A 20102-nucleotide genomic window follows, 5' to 3' on the forward strand; every position below is an offset into this window, starting at 1 on the left:
CGGCCTCAGTGCCCAGCGAAGAGGGGCTGGCGGCCTCAGCTGCCGTTTAGGTTCGATTCTGCTTTCTCCGGAAGCTGGTGCTGATTTCATTTTACGGGAGCAGAGAATTAAAATGTTTTTATTGGTTTCAGAGAGGAAGGGAGAGAGCGAGAGAGAAACATCAGTGATGAGAGAGAATCATGGATCCGCTGCCTCCTGCAGGCCCCCCACTGGGCATGGAGCTGCAACCTGGGCCTGGGCCCTGACCGGGAATCGAACCGAGACCTCCTGGCTCCTAGGTCGATGCCCAACCCCTGAGCCCGCCGGCCGGACCACAGATACTTTTAAACGTCACATTTCATAACACCCCCATTAGTAGTTTCTAACTAACTGTTCAAGTTGGGAGACGACCGAGCATAAGTTTCAAAACTAGCGGCTCCGGCTGCTGGCAGACCCGAGGACGCTCGTGGATTGTGGGTAACATCCGAGAAGCGTCAAGACTGACCCGCTGACCCTTTCAGAGAGGCTGCCCCGCCCTGCGGCACCACGCGGGGGGCGGGAAGAACAGTCACCAGCAAAGCAGGCAGGACTCCCAGTGCCCGGCGGGAGGCACTGGCAGCGCCGGGCTGGGGGCTGCGTGGAGGAGGTGGGCTTGCTCTGGGCCCTGGTGTGGGAGTGGATTGCGGCGGAGGGGGAGAGAGGGCGCGCTGGACGGTGGACGTGAGCCTCACGGGGGCTTGGCGGGCGGCAGACTCTGCGGGGGGGGGGGGGGGGGGGGGGTTTGCCCGAAGGGGCGGGGTTTGCCTGGAGGGGCGGGGTTTGCCCGAAGGGGCGGGGTTTGCCCGAAGGGGCGGGGTTTGCCTGTAGGGGCGGGGGTTTGCCCGAAGGGGCGGGGTTTGCCCGGAGGGGCGGGGTTTGCCCGGAGGGGCGGAGCAGGATCAGATGGGCGGGAGGATGGGCCAGGTGGTGGGGGTTGAAAGCCAGGGGCAGGAGTCGGCTGTTGCCCTGGGGGCACTCCGCAGCAGAGCTCCAGAGCCTGCCCGGCCCCACACTCTCCTCCCTTGCCTCCCTCCTGGCAGCTGTCTACCCGGTGGCTGGGGCCCACGCCGGGAGCTGCGTCAATCCCTCTCCCTCACTGTCCCCTCCTCCCCACCCCTTGCGGCCCTCAGATCCTGTCATCTGCTTTCCGATCTCAGTCCACACGCAGCCCTCTCATCCCCGCCCCAGCTCCCTGCTGCTCCCGGCCCCTCCATTGTGTCTTGGCCAGAGGAGCACAATGGCTTCTTCACTAGCCTGGCTGCCCTCTCCCCACGGGGCCAGAGCGCTCCTTTCAACTGTAAATGAGATGGAAGCATCACTGTGCTTCCACCGTCCTGTCTCCTCCTCCCCCTCGCACTGGGGATGAATCCCAGCTCCTTCTCCCGGCTTGTTGAGCCCTGAAGGCCCGCCAACCTTCTCCCTGTCCTTCTCCACTTCCACCCCCTTCTCCATCCCCACCCCCTTCTCCATCTCCACCTCATTCTCCACTTCCACCCCCTTCTCCATCTCCATCCCCTTCTCCACCTCATTCTCCACCCCCTTCTCCATCCCCACCCCCTTCTCCATCTCCACCTCCTTCTCCATCTCCACCTCATTCTCCACTTCCACCCCCTTCTCCATCTCCACCCCCTTCTCCACCTCATTCTCCATCTCCTTCTCCATCTCCATCCCCTTCTCCATCTCCACCCCCTTCTCCATCTCCACCCCCTTCTCCATCTCCACCCCCTTCTCCATCTCCACCCCCTTCTCCACCTCATTCTCCATCTCCTTCTCCACTTCCACCCCCTTCTCCATCTCCACCCCTTTCTCCATCTCCACCCCCTTCTCCATCTCCATTCCCTTCTCCACTTCCACCCCCTTCTCCATCTCCACCCCCTTCTCCATCTCCACCTCATTCTCCATCTCCACCCCCTTCTCCATCTCCACCCCCTTCTCCATCTCCACCTCATTCTCCATCTCCATCTCCACCCCCTTCTCCATCTCCACCCCCTTCTCCATCTCCACCTCATTCTCCATCTCCATCTCCACCCCCTTCTCCATCTACACCCCCTTCTCCATCTCCACCTCATTCTCCATCTCCATCTCCACCCCCTTCTCCATCTACACCCCCTTCTCCATCTCCACCCCCTTCTCCACCTCCATCCCCTTCTCCACCTCATTCTCCATCTCCTTCTCCACTTCCACCCCCTTCTCCATCTCCACCCCCTTCTCCATCTCCACCTCATTCTCCATCTCCACCCCCTTCTCCATCTCCACCCCCTTCTCCATCTCCACCTCATTCTCCATCTCCATCTCCACCCCCTTCTCCATCTCCACCCCCTTCTCCATCTCCACCCCCTTCTCCATCTCCACCTCATTCTCCATCTCCATCTCCACCCCCTTCTCCATCTACACCCCCTTCTCCATCTCCACCTCATTCTCCATCTCCATCTCCACCCCCTTCTCCATCTACACCCCCTTCTCCATCTCCACCCCCTTCTCCATCTCCACCCCCTTCTCCATCTCCACCCCCTTCTCCACCTCCATCTCCACCCCCTTCTCCATCTCCACCCCCTTCTCCATCTCCACCCCCTTCTCCATCTCCACCCCCTTCTCCACCTCCATCCCCTTCTCCACCCCCTTCTCCATCTCAGTCCTGCCCATGGTCACGCCGCCACACCCCCCTCAGGCCCAGCTCAGGGCCTTTGCATTTGCTGTAACCTCTGCCCAATTATCTCATCCCCACGTTTTTTCCACTGCTCATGTTTTATCATTCAGGTCTCTGCACTCACACCCTGCTCTCTGAGAGACTTCCTCAACTATGCTATCCAAACAGCCCGCCCCCCCCCCCCCCACCAAGTCATTCTGTGCCCTTCCCCTCCCTGTTTTCTCGGAGGTAGTTGTCACAGTGGGAAGTTATGTCACTGCATGATTCGTGCCTGTGCTGTCTCACCCCCTGGCGTGCTCTCTGTGAGCCGGGATTCCTTCGGCCTCGTTCCTTGTCAGAGACCCAGACCCAGAGGAGGCTGACTGGGGACTCATGGCCTCCTCGCCATCTGGCAACCTTCTCAGCATAATGTCTCTAAATGCGTAAACTGAAGTGTATAAGATTATAAAGGAAGCCAAGTATATTGAAATATAATTGAATAGTTATCGATATATTTAAAACATGTGGTGTAATAATGTATGTGCTTCTATATTAATACATTAAGCAATGAAATTCAATATGGGCGTAATAACTACTGTAATAACTGCATTTCAAGGTAACGGTGAGGGTAAGTCCTATTTTACAACATCTGCAGCAACTGAAGAATGCTGCAAAACCACTGGGGTTCCCGTTGGCGACAGAGGTCACAGGTACTGGCGATACCGCTGTGGTTTGGGACCCGTGGTTGTCACGGACGGGAATGCTGAGTGCTGATTTGAAGTTCATAAGATGCAAGGTGTCACTTTATTCCATTTAAGTTCAGGAACTCCCTGAATTCACGGGGTCTCGGGGGAGGGGGTGGACGCTCTGTCGTAGGTGCTCAGTGAGTATTTGATGGAGAATAAACGCGGGCCCAGCCAGCGTGGCTCCGTGGCTGAGCATCGACCTATAAACCAGGAGGTCAGGGTTTGATTCCCGGTCGGGGCACACGCCCAGGTTGCGGGCTCCATCCCCAGGGTGGGGCGTGCAGGAGGCAGCTGATTGATGCGTCTCTCTCATTGATGTTTCTATCTCTCTCCCTCTCCCTTCCTCTCTGAAATCAATAAAATATATTTAAAAAGAAAGACCATGTTGGCTGCTGGTGGAGGACAGCCTGGGGTGGAGCCAGGTGCAAGGGGAATGCATGAGGGGCCACAGTGCATGCTGGGAGGTCATGGAGGAGTCAGAAAGGGACCGAGCAGGGGTCACCAGGACCAGGGCGGGCATGGAGACCAGGGGTCAGCGAGGAGGTGTGATTGCAGGGCTGGAAGCTGGACGGACGGACATGGGGAGGAGGTGGTCTGGCAGGGCGGCTGCAGAGGCGGCGGTGACATGCGGGTGAGAACGTGGACCTGCTGGGTCACGGAGCCACTGGGAGCCCACCGCCCTCGGCTCTCTCTCCCGCATTTCCTCGCAGACAGGGACGCGGGGCAGGCGGTCCCTGTCCTGAGACGGCCTCTCTGTTGTCCCCACACAAAGGGGCAGTGACAGCTCGGCTGTTTGCAGCTTCTGGTGCCAGCGAGCGAGCTGCCTCCCTGCCCGGTGCCCGCCGCGTGGGGACCACATGATGCGAGGCCTCGGCTCCAGGGCGGGGAGGGGGGGATGGGCTTGTCCCCGGGGCACAGAGAGGCATTGAGGGCTGCGGGCGGCCCGGGGAGGCGAGGGCCAGGCGACGGCACTGGGCTGGCACTGCTGCCCCGGGCCCAGGAGCAGTGAGCCGACTTCTCCGTGCCTCAGGCCCAGCTCCTCCCTCCTCCCCTCCTCTGCCTCCTCCCTCCTCTCTCTGTCCCTTCCTCTTCCCTCACTTCCCTGTCACTCTTGTTAGGTGCAACTTTGCAGCCTGTACAGCAGGCGCCCACTGTTCCCTGCCCCTCACCCTAGCTCCTCACTGGCTGGTACCCCCACCCTTGCACCCTGCACCCCTGTCTTCAGATCAGCCCGTGCCTAGTCTACTTCCTGCTCCCCTCCCCTCCCCTCCCCTCCCCTCCCCTCCCCTCATCAAAGCCTACCCGTGCCTGAGCCCCAGCCCCTCCCGGCCCTGCTGGCGGGTGGATGGCTTGGCTTAAGGGCTTGTTTACTGAACCCAGTTTTCCGGTTGGTCCTTCTCCTTGGGGCCCATGTACCCGCTGGAGCCGCTGACTTAACGTCCCTCTCCTGCCCCCGTGGCACTGCCAGGGCTCTCCGTGCTCTGACCGAGGGCTTCGGGTCTAGAGGGGGAGTCCCCTGGCTTTGGGGCTGCCCACCTCCCTCAGGCGGAGCCTTCACTCTCCCAGGGGCCCGGCCGGTGTTCTGCCTCCTCCAGCCCAAGGCCAGGGTGGACATGACCTCGCCCAGCTGCCGGTTCTCTGCCCCCCCCCCCCGCCCCCGCACCTGGAGTGCGCCTGCATCTTACCCATCACCCCCTTCCCACTCTCCCAGGTTGACCAGTTGTCTGACAAGCTGGTTCCTGCCAAGGCTATGGCTTGGGTTTCATGGAGCTTCTGTGTTTTATACGATTTTTTTGTTTGTTTTAAAGATATTTTTATTGATTTCAGAGAGGAAGGGAGAGGGAGGGAGAGGGAGGGAGAGAAACATCAATGATGAGAGAGAATCATGGACCGGCTGCCTCCTGCACGCCCCACACTGGGGATCAAGCCTGCAACCCGGGCCTGTGCCCTGACCGGGAACTGAACCCTGACCTCCTGGTTCCTAGGTCGATGCTCAGCCCCTGAGCCCCGCTGGCTGGGCAAGCGTCTGTGTTTTCAATGGCAGCCCAGGGCACACGCCTGGTCTCATAAGAGGGGCGCTTCGCCAGACGGGCAGGGGCCTGGCGGCCTTGCTCAGCGGCGGCTACGCCTGCCCGGCCGCTGTGCTGCCTGCAGGGGCCTGTCCTCTGTAGTCAGCGGAGTGGCTGCTGAGGGTCCCCTGGATGGAGGAGTGAGGAGCGCGGGGTGATGAGCCGCGTCTGCACCCCCCTCACTGCTCCCCCAGGTGAGCAGAGCGATCCTCCCTCTGCTTGGCTCCTGCGGCTCCTCCAAGTGCGTGTGGCCCACGGCCGACACCCCAGGTAGTTGTGAGTGAGTGACCGCGTCAGAGCCCCACCACTGGACACAGGGAGCTGCGGGCTGCCCCCCAGTGTGCGACCGCGGTGAAGGGGTTCACCCGGAGCCAGCGCCCCCTCCGCAGGCGCCTCCCACACCCTGTCCCAGCGGCTTCGCTTCCGGACGAGGCTGAGCCGGCTTCTGGGGGACCCTCACCAGGCGCTGGCTGCTCCCCGCAGAGTTTGGTGGAAACATCACAAGTTTCATAAGCGAGGGTTTCTCGAACTTTTTAGTTATTATTGATTTCTAGAGAGAGGAAGGGGGAGTGAGAGAGAAGCACCGATTGGCTGCCCCGCTGATCTGCGCACTCGCTGGCTGTTTCCTGTACGCGGGACCGAGCCACAGCCCCGGCCGAGCGGGAAGAGACAGACGCGTGAGCCCTCTGACCTGCCGGCTCAGGGCACGGACTCTCATGTGCCTGCGAACCACCTGCCCACCTTGCCAAGAGGTTAGAGGTCAGTTCCCCACACCTGGGCGGAGCCTGAGGCTGTGCCTCCAGCAGCTCCCAGGTGAGGCGGGGCTGTGGGTCCTCAGAGCAGAACGGGGGTGGGGGGGGGGTGGGGGGAGGCCCCCCAATCGGAACGGAGGCCCCACAGCTTTATGCCCGTGCCTGGGCTGTGTGTGCGGGCTCGGCCTGATGGGAGCTTCCAGAACATCCTAACAGGGCTTTCCCACTGCCCCTTGGAGAGAGAAGCCGTGTCCCTGGGTGGCATTAGGGGGCCCCTGGGTGGCTCATGGTGGTGACCAGAGCAGGCGTGGGCCTGGGGTCCAGGGCGGAGCTGGGGGGGCGGTGGGGACAGGGGGGCGTTTGGGCCTCTCACCTGCCTGGGGCTCTGCTCAGTCACAGCTCACTGCCCGGGTGACTTTGGGGTCACATGACTGCCGCCGGGGCTGCACTGGCTGCAGGGGCAGGAGGGGGGGCCAGTTTTCCTCCCAGGCAGCCCCTGCCCCACCTGCTCCCCAGCACCTGGCGGAGGCTGGTTACCTTGGCGAGTCTGGGGTGCACCGAGGCATCCAGAACATTCTAGAAGCGGGAGAGGATGCTCACCCTGCTCCCAGGGGATGTGGGAGTGAGGCGGCTTCCGTAGGGGGAGCCCTGCGGCCTCGGCTCCCTGTCACCCCCTCTGTACCCTCGGCAGCCACAGGCCGTGGGGCCTTCGTGTTTCCCTGTAGTTCATGGGGCAACAGCTTCCCCTCGGAACCGGAAGGGGGGGTGCCCAGGTCCTGGGTGTTGTTGCTTGGGGAGGAGGCATGTGGCTGGGAGGGACTCGCGGTCTGGGTTTCAGACGCACCTGTGGCGGGTGGGACGGTGCGTGTGGAGGCGGAGGCGGTGGGTGCAGGGACTCCCCAGTCGGCAGCCCTTAAAAGCTCCTGGTCTTCAGGCGCAGGGCCGAGGGCGGCCACCAGGGAAGCGGGGGCGGGGGGGGGAGCCTGAGGATTCGGGGACCGCCGAGCGGAGGTGCTGGGCGCCGCGCTGGCCTCCTCGGTTGGTGAGAACAGAAACTTGGGCTTTGCTTCTTGCTTTGGGTGACGGTTCAGTGGTGAGGACGTAACCTCTGATGGATGTTTTAAAAATCCTTTTCCTGGTTCGACATCGGGCTTATATTACCATCTTTGTGCAACTTTATTTATTTCTGCCACCAAATTCGTCAGAATTCTCCTTAAAAACACCAGAGCCGTAGCTTGGCATGATGCTCCCCGTGCGTCTCAGAGGGCGAGAGACCCGTCTTTTCCCAGCTGCACAGGAGTCCCGGGTGTCGCTGCCCACACTGTCCTCCCGCCGCCTCTGACGGCACCGGGCCGTGTCCAGACCGAGGGCTGCACAGTGTGCTGCGATGCACACGGACCATCTCAGAGCGAAGGCGGGAGGGCAGCGAGGGGTGAACCAAGGAACCCGCAAGCGTCTGTGCGTCACACGGGCACAGGCAACAGTGCGGGAAGGCCTGGCGAGGGGGCGGGAGGGAGGAGGGGGTCCCGGGTTCGGTTCCCGGTTGGGGCACAGGCCCGGGGTGCGGCCTCGATGCCCAGTAGGGGGCGTGCAGGAGGCAGCCGGTCCATGGTTCTCTCATTATTGATGTTTCTTTTTTCTTTCTTTTTTTGGTTGATCCTCCCCCGAGGACATTTTTCCATTGATTTTTTAGGGAGAGTGGAAGAGAGAGGGAAAGACAGAGAGAAACATCGATGTGAGAGAAACACATCGATTAGTTGCCTCCTGCCCACACCCCGACAGGGGCCCGAGGTTCGTGCCCTTGACTGGAATCGAACCCGGGCCTCCTCGGTCTGCAGGCCGATGCTCTATCCACTGAGCCAAACTGGCGAGGGCTCATCATTGCTGTTTCTCTCGCTCTCTCCCTCTCCCTTTCTCTCCAAAGTCGATAAAACTGTTTAAAAATACATTCTGAGCATCAGCTGTCGCGGGGCATGCGCATCTGGGCACACCTGTGCACGCAGGTGATCAGCTGGTGATGGCGGGAGGCGCGCGGGCGCAGGGCAGGCGGTGCGTCCTGACCGAGGGCGGCTTCGGCTCCCAGGATCAGGACGAGCGTGAGCTCCGGAACAGACATGCAGAGAGAAGGCGAGGACCTGGAGGGAGTGTTCGTATCACAGCCGACATCAGCGCGCTCGGCGCCCCCGAAACCGCGCAGGCGACCCCCGGCAGTCCGCCCCCCCCCACCTGCTCTGCGTGGCCTCAGGCTGCTTCTCCGCTTCTCCGAGGTCCACTGTCGTCCTTGGCCAAGTGTGACCGTGCAGAACCGCGGTGACAGCGGCGCCCTCTCGTCGCCGTGCCTCCCGGCGGAGCCGGTGTGGTTGGGGGCAAGGAGCTGAGTGACTGCAGAGCGACCCTGACCCTGGGGTCTGAGCCGGCACGACCGACCCGTACCTGCTCACAGGTACGTCACTCCGGGCAGTCTTTAAGAAAATACTAATAATAATTGTTTTTAAACTGATTTCAGGGAGGAAGGGAGAGGGAGAGAGAGAGACCGAAATATCAGTGATGAGAGAGAACCACGGATCGGCTGCTGCCTGCACGCCCCCTAGTGGGGATCCAGCCCGCACCCCGGGCCTGTGCCCTGACGGGAACCGAACCCTGACCTCCAGGTGTGAGTAACCATGGCTCCGGCTTCGCTGGGAGGCGTGTGTGGCCACTTTCAATAGTTAATGTCGTTTGCTGTCATTGCTGGTAAACGCCGCCCGTGGACAGAGGAAAGACATGTCCTGGCCACTGTGCCTTGTGAACAGTTTCGCTGATTTTGTTTTTACTGAATTTAAATTCTTTATTGTTGACACATGGCAGGCGCCTCCCATTCCCCCCACCCCCCTCGCCCACCCGCCCTCGGCGGTGCTTTCACTCCCGGCTGCTCCATTGAGTCCTTCTCCCCAGACCTACGTCCGGAGGACGGTCGGGCCCCGAAGGCAGTGACGGAGGAGGCCGGGCCCACTCGGCTGTCTCAGCCTCCGGCCCCGGCGCGGGGCGTCGCCGCGAGGACTCACAGAGGGCGGCCTTCCCGCCTCCGCTGTGGCCCCAGGAGGCTTCCAGGGCCAGTGCACGGCTGCAGGAAGCATCGTCGGTTTGCCCAGCGCGGTGCAGGGAGGCTCGGCCCCCTGGGATGCTCGGCCCCCCGGGCGCCTGCGGGCACATGCGGGCACATGCGGGCGCGCCCAGGCCCGCAGCCCTGCGGGCATGAGCTGCGCCTGTTTAATGAGACCTGGGGAGGCCCGAATAATGCGGAACATTAGCTTCAGCCAAGCGCCAATTAAGTAGGTGGGTTGGGCGCGAGCAAGTTCCTGCTTGACGATTGCTCTTTACCGTCCACAGATGGGGGTCAGGTTCCCAGAGATGCCCAGCCCGATGCCAGGTGGCCTCCCCGCCTTAAAGAGACAGCACAGCCTTTCCAGGTGCGACCGATGCTGCACACGGGACCTGGAGATCACGGGGAAATCTCTCTCCCTCTCCCTTCCTCTCCGAAATCAATGAAGAAAAAGTTTCCTTTAAAAAAAGCTATTTCTGACCTCCCCCTCCCCCCTGCCCTTCCTGGGAACTGCTAGCCCTGCCTTCTGGGTGGCCGGGGCCTGGGTGCAGCTCAGAGGTCCCGCTGGGTGGTACCTGCAGCCGCTGGGAAGTCAGGCGGATGCGGGGTGAGTGAGAGCCCCCCCCCCCCCCGCGGGCTCCCCGGATCCGAGCTGCACCGTGTGGATGCGAGTCTGCTGCAGGAGAATCACACCCTGACGGGCTCACTTCACCCAGGTCATGGTCACGGCGCACGGTGTTGGCCGGGGGTGGAAGGTGCGGCAGGAAGTGGGTTTGCCATCTGGTCCCCCAGTGGATGAGAGCAGGTGTTTGCCTCGATGGGGCCTCCTGTTGGCATCAGGCACCTCCAGAGTCAAGAGGAGGAGAGAGGAGGTGGCCAGCCCAGGCCGGGGGTGGGGGATGTCAGAGCCATGGCCCCGCCCTCTCTCAGCCTGAAGGGAAGATGGTGATGCCTGTGTTTCGTGACCTGGTGCCCCACACCGTGACCTGGCACCCCCAGCCATTGGCCCCCCTGCCAGGGCGACATCCCCCCAAGGCTACTGTAGGGCTGATCCTGCCCCCCAGGCTGCTGCGAGTCCTTAGCGCACACACTGGTGTCTGTGGCACCCCGTCCTCACTCTGGGACCGGAGGACGGAGGCGGGGGGGGGGGGGTGGCAGATGCCCGGCTAAGGTGCCTCAGATCCGGAAAAAGAGGGGACCCCAGGTTAAGTCTGCCTTTTCCCCTGCCCTCCCTGCTGTCGGCTGAGCAGGGCCAGTGCAGCGGACACTGGTGGCCCCCTGGACCGTTGGCGTGTGCGTGGCCCGGCGCACTGGGCTGGGGAAGGCGGGGGGCGGGGTGTGGATGGAGGCTCTGCTGGGGAACCCCCTCCCCAGCCCCGCAGGAGCGTTTCCTCCGAGCGGAACTCGGGGGCCCATACCCCGGGCCTCCGAAGCAGCTGAGAGGCAGCAGCGTGGGCCCCGCCTCGATGTGAGGAAGATTCAAACATCACCCCTTTGTTTATTTTGTTAAAGTTTCTGAGCGAGTGTGTATTTCTGCATGTTTAGAGATTGGCAGCCCTGGAAAACGAAGTTTATTTATCCACCAGATACCCATCGTATAAACAGCGCGGACGCCTCCAGGCCCCAGGCGGCCGTGGCCCTCGGTGCTGCCCCCCCCCAGCCCTGCCCTCGGCCAATACCCTCAGGCCATGCCCTTGGGAGGTGACCGCCCGCCTGCTGGACCAGGCGCCGGAGACCAGGTCTCCATTGCAAGAGGGGGCAGTGTCCAGAGCCTTGGCTGATGGCCTCTTCAAGGTCACTTCAAGGTCTTCATTGAACAAACCCACACGGATCTCCCAGACCCGGGCAGGACGCTGGCGACAAAACAAAGGGTTAGGCTGGCCCTGGGGAGCCCCTCGCCCCGAGGTCAGAGCCTGGGCACCGCCTTTGGGGGGATGGTGCTTCCCTCTCGGGCAGCTTTCAACCCCAGTGACGCTGCCGTCTCTTCCGTTCCCAGCAGGACAGCTGTCCCCGTCCTCTCGGCTCTGCTCTCATCTGCGGGGGACGCTGCCCAGGCCTGTTTCTGGAAACGAGCGAGGTCAGAGGTCAGGATACGCGGGTGTTGTTGTTTTTTTGCTTTTTAAAAAGATATCTTGCCCTGACTGGTTTGGCTCAGTGGATAGAGCGTCGGCCTGCGGACTCAAGGGTCCCGGGTTTGATTCCGGTCAAGGGCATGTACCTTGGTTGCGGGCACATCTCCAGTAGGAGGTGTGCAGGAGGCAGCTGATCGATGTTTCTCTCCCATCGATGTTTCTAACTCTTTATCTCTCTCCCTTCCTCTCTGTAAAAAATCAATAACATATATTTTTTTTAAATTAAAAAAAGATATCTTTATTGATTTCAGAGAGGAAGTGGGGGGGGGAGAGAAAAAAAAACACCAATGATGAGAGCATCATCACTGACCAGCTGCCTCCTGCACACCTCCCACTGGGGACTGAGCCCGCAACCTGGGCATGTGCCCTGACCGGGAATCGCACCGTGGATCCTGGTTCATAGGTCGGAGTTCAACCACTGAGCCACGCTGGTCTAGCAAGGTCTCTCCATTTGAAGAGGATTGAGGGCGGCTCAAAGGATGGAGACAGCTCTGATGAGCAGGGAGAAGGGAGGGAGGGAGGGAGGGGGAGGCCCCAGGTAGCCGTCAGCTGGGGCACGTGCAGGAAAGTTTAAACCAGTGATGGCGAACCTATGACACGCATGTCACCTCTGACACGCGAACTCATTTTTTTTGGTTGATTTTTTTTGTTCAATGGCATTTAAATATATAAAATAAATATCAAAAATATAAGTCTTTGTTTTACTGTGGTTGCAAATATCAAAAAATTTCTCTATGTGACTCGGCACCAGAGTTCAGTTAGGGTTTTTCGAAATGCCGACACGCCGAGCTCAATGGGTTCGCCATCACTGCCCTATGGAGCATGGGCCACGTGGAGCAGCCTCCAGATAAAAAAGGCGTCATTCTTCAACGTAAGCACGTCCCGTGCAGTATTTGTTCAGGCAGCATCGGGGAATGTGCATTCGGAAAACGCGATCCGCTCTCTGTCTGAAATTCTGATTGTACGGCGTCCTGCTCTGTTAGCGAACCACGTCCGTCCGGCCGCGCGCCGAGTGGTGCCTGCGTCCCTTGGGGGACGGCGGCCAGCCAGCGCCTCGATTCCCGTTGGGGTGCGCAGAGGACTCTACAGGGAAAGGATGGCCCCTCGCTGGTCCCGGGACAGGACACAGCGGCCTCCGTTGGATGAGACAGGCTGTGACGAGGGCCGGGAGCTCCCACGGGAGTGGGTCTACGGGATCCCAGGGGACCTTTCGGAGCAGGCGAGCGGCCCCTTCGCCCTGCACAGCTCCAGCTGCTGCCGAGTCCAGGCTGAGAGGCGAGTCTTGAACCCAACCGGGTGCACCAACATCGCCGCCTGCGAACAGGGACCAGAGGAGCTCAGACGCGGGTAGCGAACAGAACCAGCAGGAACCAGGCCGGCGCTGGGGCGGGGCTGCGGAGCGCGGGTCCGAGACGCTCCCGCTGGAAATACACCCGCTACACTGTGCCCATCGCTTGTCCGGAGCCCCGGCCTTCGGGACAAGCCGTCCCGGTTCGTGCCAGCCGCGCGGGGAGCGCCGGGACTCCTGCCGCGGACGCCGAGGCTCAGCACCTGCTCCCGGTGCCGGCGGGTCCTCCGGGCCCCGTCACCGCCCCTGCAGCCGCCGGCCTCCCCTCGCCGCTCCCCCTGCACCCTGTGCGCGCACCGGCCGCCGGCGGCCACACGGGGGCGCCGCCGCCCGCCCGCCGCGCGCCTCCCCGCGCGGAGCCCGAGAACAAAGGGAGCCCCGGCCCCCGGGACCTGAGCCACCTGCTCGGGGGCGCCCGGCCTCGCGGGCACCAGCCCCGCGGGGAGCTCCTTTCTGCTCCGCGCTGCTCCGGGATCCGCGAAGGAATCGCCTCCCCGATGCCCCCCCCCCCACTCCAGCCCCGGGACGGGACACGGGCGGGCGCGCGGGGACCCCACACGGTTCCTGGGTTCGTGGTTTTACGACGCGCCCCGCGCTGTGTGCGCGTCTCCTGCCCCGAGTTCACCGGGGTCCGGCTGCAGCATTTGCCTCCCTTTGGCTTATGAAACGGAACTTCTTTTCACGTTTGACAAAGCGGACACCCCCTCGGAAACAGGGTCCCCCAGGAATGGGGGGGGGGTAGGCGGTGGAAACCAGGCCGCCCGGGGAAGGCAACCCCGCCACACGGCCCGGCGGCCCAGGGCGCTCACCCTCCAGCTTGTAAATAACCCCATCGCCTGTCCGGCTGTCCGACCGTCCGCCCGTCCGCCCGTCCGCAACGCCCTGCAGACGCCCCGGGTCTTACTCGGAACCAGGAGACCCCCCAAGAGGCCGAATCGCAGTCTCCATCCATCCCCAGGCATCTGTCAGGCAGAAGGCAGCGCAGGACACTGCCGGCCGCCGGGCGGAGGGCCAGCCCCAATGCGGGGCTTTCCTGGGGGTTAGAGGGAGTGGTTCCCAGGGGACCCTGCGCCCCAAAGGGCCGTCCCAGGTCAGTTTCCTCTCCCGGCACTGCCACCTCGGTGCAGCAGCCTTTCTTTCTCTGGGGTCGGGCTCTGAGCATGCGGACTTGGGACCCAAGGATTTGGGGGGGCCGCAGTCCTCACAAACAGGAACTTGGGGCCGCAGAACCTCCCACGGAGACCAGGCCTAAAGCCACCTGCGTTCTCTCTCCGGCTGCCAGCAGGCACCTGGCGGTGGAGCGCGCATGGGGCAGGGGTGGCACCAGGCAGCGACAGGCCGTCCATTGCCCGAAGCAGCGCCCGGGGTAGAGGGCTTCTCGGGGAGACGGGGGTCAGCAGCGGGGTTCCCCGGCTGTGGTTTCCAATAAGTGGACTTGACTTCCTGTAACCTGGTGGCTCTGGGTGATGGTTGGCACCTTCTCAGAGGCTCTGGAGCCAGGGGTGCTCAGAGGGGCCGGAGCGTAGACACACTTACCTTTTCACCTCGAAGAGGGAGCCCCAGCCGGGGTGGCTCAGTGGATAGAGCACGGGCCGCGGGTACCAGTGAGCGCTGCACGGCTCCATTTGGTGGCCGTTTGCACGACTCAGGCCTCCCACCCAGGCCAGGGTTCCCCTCAGGTGGGTCTCCCGCGGGCACGCCAGGCCGTCCAGCTGGGCAGAGGTGAGGGGTGGAGAGGATGGGGCTCAGCAGAGAATGGCCCGGACCTGTTAAAACCGGGTCCGTAATGACAGCCAGCTGGCGTGGGTGGGTTCTAGGATCGACCCTGATACCCCTCAGTCCTCCCGGTCGCCCCCGGAGGAGGGACTAGCAAGGACCCATCAGACTGATGGGAAACTTGTGGCTCCTCCCTGCACAGAGTCTCCAGAACGAGAGGGGCCTCCGATAGGAAAGGCCTTGGCAAACCTCCATCCACAGCGCCCCTCGGTGCCCCTCCTGAGCCAGCCGGGCACTATCGTTTCCCCCAGGTCACCCCTGAGAACGCGGGGGCTCCGAGAAGTCGAGTCACTCCCCACGGTCACACAGCCTGGAGTGAAAAGAGGCCGCCTTGCCCGCTGGCACTGGGCGGTCAGGCCTCCGCGGGAAGCAGGGCCTCTGGGCTCAGGATCAGGGTGCGGCTCCGTGCTGGGCCCCATGATTTTGCTTCGGTGAAGTACCATCAGCTCCCTGAAGAGGGGACGGAGCTGTGGGGGGCTCAGGCCCTCGTTCCCTCCCCCCGGAGCCCAGGATCCTGGGACTGTCCCGCGTTCTCCTTCCAGATGCTTCTCTTACGCTCTGGGCATCACTGAGATGGCGCTTTACGCTGGAACGTCACGGGGCTGCAGGGCTCAGGACCACATTGGAAGGCTCATTAGCACTTAATTAGCTTTTATTCTTCTAACTTCTCTATGGGGCGAAGGACCAGCCAGCCATTAGAAAACGCTTTCTTAAAGGAGAAGTTCCAGTCCTTGAGGGGGGAGAGGCAGCGGCCCCACCCTCTCCCCTTCCCCCCAGAGCCATGGGCTGGCGGCACAATTCGTATTGGGGGACCGGCCACAGCATTCTGCCGTCCTCACTTATTTTTCATGATTACCTTTTAAATTGAATTCATGGGGGTGCCACTGCTTAACAAAGTTTTAAAAATTGCTTTATTGTGACCTTTTCACAGAGTCAGTCCCTCATCGGTGTCCCCACTTTTCTCCCAGCCACTGATGGACGCATCATCCCTCGCTAGAGTGAAAAAGAGAAGGGGTCTCCGGGCTTTTGAGAAAAAAAAAAAAAAGGTGACTAGGCAGGACATTTTGTAAAGAGGGGAACATTGTGAAGAAAAGGGTCCCAGTGGGGGGCGGAGGGCTCATGAATGCGGCCTTGTCTGGCGGCCTCGAGCTGAAACCTGGGGCCCGGCTCAGTTCAAACTGTCCCCTTTGGTTCTCGCTGGCTTTTCTGCCCTCGGCCCGAGCCTCCGCGCCGATCGGGGCCTCGTTCCCTATTCACGCGGCGGAGGAGGCTCATTAATAGGCGTATTAGCAACACCATTCACCCGGGCCATTGACACAAGGGTCCCAGCCGCTGGAAGAGGGAAGAGAAGAAATTGTAAAGAGATTACGTTCTCATTCAGAAGCAGGGCTGGTGGGAGTGCTCTCCCGGGCCCTCTGAGGTCCCTGACGCCTAAACATGAGGACAGAATTAGTCTGTGCTGTCGTTTTTCTCTTTTCAAATTCCGAACGTGCTTTTCCTTTCCTCAGAGCCGGGGAGTGTTCTGCCGTGGGCTTCGCGCCCTGAACCACGGACCCTGCTCCGTCCCCGCGCAGAATACAGTCTGCGGACGGCGCCCGGACATCCAAGTGGACGCGATTTGTCATTTTCAGGGCAAGGCTGCCCTTCTATTCAGGGAGCCTGGGCGCTGGGACGGGGCTTCCTGCCCCGGTAATTTATGTGAGAATGTGCCCACAGCCTTCTCCACGGCGGATGGGTGTGCGGTCCCAGGACCGAGCGGAATCTGGCCAGTTGCCCACTGGCCGGGACTATCAAGACGCAAGGCCCAGCCTCTGTTCCCGCAGGCAGACACTCACATCTCTTTTTGTGACCCCCGAGTCTGAGAACTTGAGACGTCTTGGTAGCCAGGTGGGAGTGGGTGGCTGAGGGTCATGAATGACAGGTCCTGGCCTGACTCAGGTTAGAAGATTTGGCCGAAAACACACCCCTCCCCCGAGCAGGCAGGCTGGTCATGTTGCTTGAGAATTAGGCTGTCAGCCCTGCTGTCAAATTTCCGAAGTGTAATTCTCTACCTGTTTGCTGGAAGCATTTCCGTGGATCTGATACTCCTGGCTTTTCCGTCATTTGTATAAACGGCTGTCTGTGGTGTCTTGTGAAGAAGAGAGGTTGCTGACGACGAGGCAACTTGAGAAAATGCTGTTGTAAGTGTTGTGAGCGGTGGGATGTTGGGCACCCACGTCGACTGAGGTTCTAAATGCGGGAAAGGTCAGTTTTCCGGCCCAATTGGGTCTCACTGCCCCACCTGATGAGCTTTTTGGAGGAAACATCATGAAAGGGTTTTAGCTGCACGTTAGCCTTGAATGTAAGCCTGGCTACATGGGTGCTGGGTGAGTGAGGAGGCAGAGAAAAGAAAGTCGATTAAAAAATAAATGACGGCCCTGGCGGGGTGTCTCCGAGAGGGTGGCCCCAGGCACAGAGAGGCTGATGGTTTGATCCCCAGTGGGGGGTGTGCAGGAGGCAGCCCATCCATGTGTCAGTAGCACATCAGTGTTTCTCTCTCCCTCTCCTTTCCTCCCTCTCTCAAAATCAATTTAAACTCCTTTTTTTTAATATAGATATTTTTATTGATTTTTTTACAGAGAGGAAGGGAGAGGGATAGAGAGTTAGAAACATCGATGAGAGAGAAACATCGATCAGCTGCCTCCTGCACACCCCCTACCGGGGATGTGCCTGCAACCAAGGTACATGCCCTTGACCGGAATTGAACCTGGGACCCTTGAGTCCGCAGGCCGACACTCTGTCCACTGAGCCACACCGGCTAGGGCTCAATTAAAACTCTTTTTAAAAATTTTTTAAAAATATATTTTATTGATTTTTTACAGAGAGGAAGGGAGAGGGATAGAGAGCCAGAAACATTGATCAGCTGCCTCCTGCACACCCCCACTGGGGATGTGCCCGCAACCAAGGTACATGCCCTTGACCGGAATTGAACCCGGGACCCTTGAGTCCGCAGGTCGATGCTCTATCCACTGAGCCAAACCGGTTCTGGCAAAACTCTTGAAAAAAAAAAAATTGCCCCATAGACACAGCCAAGTGAAAACGATAAATGGAAGAATTTAATGAGTTACAGCTTGGCAGTCCGCTGAAGAACCTAAGACACAGAGAGGGAAATGGACTTGCTCAAGGTCATACAGCTGTTGGTAGCAGAATCGAGTCTTTAATATCTTTTTAATTTCTGTTTATTAACTCACATATATGGGACCACACAACACCTTTTGGACTACACAACCTCTTCCTGACTTTTCCTAAGGGGGTCAGATTCAACGTCAGGCTCTGCCAGGGGCCGGCGGTGTGGCCCCGACTAAGTCCCCCCGTCTCTCACCCTCACTTTCCTCGTCGGAAACGGAGGCCGTGACTCCACAGGGGGTGTGCCCTCCCCACGCAGGGCCTCCCCACGCAGGGCCGCTATGAAGACTCGCTGCTGCTTTCGTTGCTATTGTTTGGGGACAGGACAGGCCGCGTCCTGCAGACACGTCCAGGCGGCTCCCTCCCCGCCCCACGCTGCACTCGCATTAACTCTGCCTCCGACCCGCGTCGATGCATTTTGGTCTCTCGTGGGGGCCGGGGAGGGGGCGTCCTGTCATTTGTTTTCTGACTTGAAATGAAACAACGCACCGCCACCGCCCGGCCAGCGGAGGCCAGTCTGCCTCCCGGGATGGAAGGGGCCGGGCCGGCCGCGCGGGGGAGGCCGCGGCGTCTCCCGGTCCGAGCGCGGCCAGGCCCCTCGCCTTCCCCGCCGGCGCCCCGCTCCGGCCGCTCGGAGGCTCCGGAGCCGCGCGGAGTCCGGGCGGCGGGGCGCGCGGCGCTGATTGGCGGAGCGGGCGCCCCGTCCAGGAAACGGCTCGGGTTTCAGGGGGCGTGACCCGCGGGGAGGCGGCGCGGGCGCGGCGGCGGCGGGGAGCGGGGAGCGCCGCGCAGAGCCGAGCGGGCGGGCGGGCGACGGCGGCGGGTGCGGAGCCACGAAGCTGGGGCGCCGCGAGGTCTGCGCGCGTAGCTGGCCCGGCGCGGCGACTGCTCTCCGGGCCGGCGGGGCCCGCGCGCGCCGAGGCCGCCGCTCCCCTGCGCGCTCGGAGCCGCCGCGAGCGGCGAGCAAAGTTTGGGGGAGGACCCGCCGCGCCCGCGTCCTTTCTTCCCCTCGCGCCCCGCATCCGAGCGCAGCCCGCGGCGTCATGCCCGCGCCCCCCCGCAGCCCGCGGCGCGCGTGAGGCTTGGAGCCTCGGCGCCGGCCGGGACCCCGGGACCTCTCGTTCCCCGTTGGAGTTTCCCGCGACCCGTCTCCGCCTCCGCCTCCGCCTCCGCCTCCATCCCGACCCAGCCGGGCGCGGGGACCGAGCCGATCGCCGCGGAGCTTTGCCATTCAAGGTAATCGCCGCGCCGGGCGCCTCGGGAGCCTCGCCAGCGGGGAGCGGGGCGCGCGGGAGCCCGGGCGGAGCCGGGGGAGCGGGGCGCCGAGGCTGCTCCGGTCCCTCGCTCCTCGGGGACGGGGAGCGGGGTGCGTGCTGACCGCTGGGGTTGGGGAAGCGCGGCCGCCACCCCTCCAGCCAGATGCGGACATCGGTGCCCGCGCTGCCGCCCCGTCCCCGTCACACCCCCGCGGGCGCGGTCCCCCGGCCGGGCGCGACCCTCCGACCCCAGAGCCGGCGGCGAGGCGGGGCTGCCCGGCTGGTGGCACAGCCCGCAGGTCTGCGCTCAGAAGGGCATCTTCGGGGTCCCTCGTTCCAAGCTCCGGGGGACGCCTGCCCTGTGCCCTCCAGACCCCGGCGGGGGCCCGTCCCCGGGAAGGAGCCGCTGGAGCGGGGCGGGCGGCGTCGCCGGGGGTTTGGCGCTGCGCGGGGGAGGCGGCCCCTTGGGGGACGGGGCTGCTTCGGGTCTGCGATCGGTGCCCGGCGTCCCTCCGCCGCCGCGCCCCCGGGGCTAGGGGGCGACCTGCACCGGCTGTTGGCGTCCCGGCCGCTGCGCGCGGCGATGTCGAAAGCGCAGGCGAGTTCCCACTTGCGCGCTCGTTCCTCCCGCGGCGGCGGCTCGGGGAATCCGCCGGCACCGACCTCCCAGCGCGGGGCCCGGCCCGGGGCCACGGCTCCCTCCGCCCGCTCCTCGCAGGCTCTTCCCCGGCGCCCGCCTTCCTCTCGCCCCGGGTCCCAGGAACCCTGCCCTTCACGGCGGACCTGCCGTCCCACTCGGGGCACCTCTGCTGTGCTCGGGGCGAGTCGCTACCCACGTTTGAAGCCCCATTGTCCCCCGGACCCCAAATCCCTGCAAATGGTCCTCGGGCCGGGACTCATTTTCATCTGAAAAGCCCGGTTAGTTTGAATAGAGCCGCCATCAGGCCGCTCTCGCTTTCCCTGGAATGCCAATTAAAATGCAGATTTCTGCGCGTCTCCAGCGCGGGAGGAGGGGAACGGGGTATTCCAGGCAAACAAATGGAAGAAATGCTGCCTCGGAACCGGGCTGGTGCTGGCCGTGGCCCCGGAGCCCCAGGCCCGCATCTGCTCACAGGCGGCAGGGAGCGGGTTG

At 62.3% G+C, this 20102-nt stretch overlaps 1 protein-coding gene and 1 long non-coding RNA gene across 10 annotated transcripts in view; one reads left to right on the forward strand and one right to left on the reverse strand.

Annotated features, from left to right (window-relative positions):
* The window catches only part of LOC132214495 (uncharacterized), a 385317-nt gene that overhangs the window by 84847 nt on the left and 280368 nt on the right, over positions 1-20102 (reverse strand). The gene's annotated exons all lie outside the window — the stretch shown is intronic.
* FGFR2 (fibroblast growth factor receptor 2) overlaps positions 18820-20102 on the forward strand; it is a 73643-nt gene continuing 72360 nt past the window's right edge. For all 9 annotated transcript variants that reach the window (XM_059661837.1, XM_059661839.1, XM_059661838.1 and 6 more), the window contains exon 1: positions 18820-18950. The gene's annotated coding sequence lies outside the window, so the exon portion shown is untranslated. The remainder of the gene's footprint in view (positions 18951-20102) is intronic.

Source organism: Myotis daubentonii, chromosome 13 (assembly GCF_963259705.1).
Source record: "Myotis daubentonii chromosome 13, mMyoDau2.1, whole genome shotgun sequence".
NCBI lineage: Eukaryota > Metazoa > Chordata > Mammalia > Chiroptera > Vespertilionidae > Myotis > Myotis daubentonii.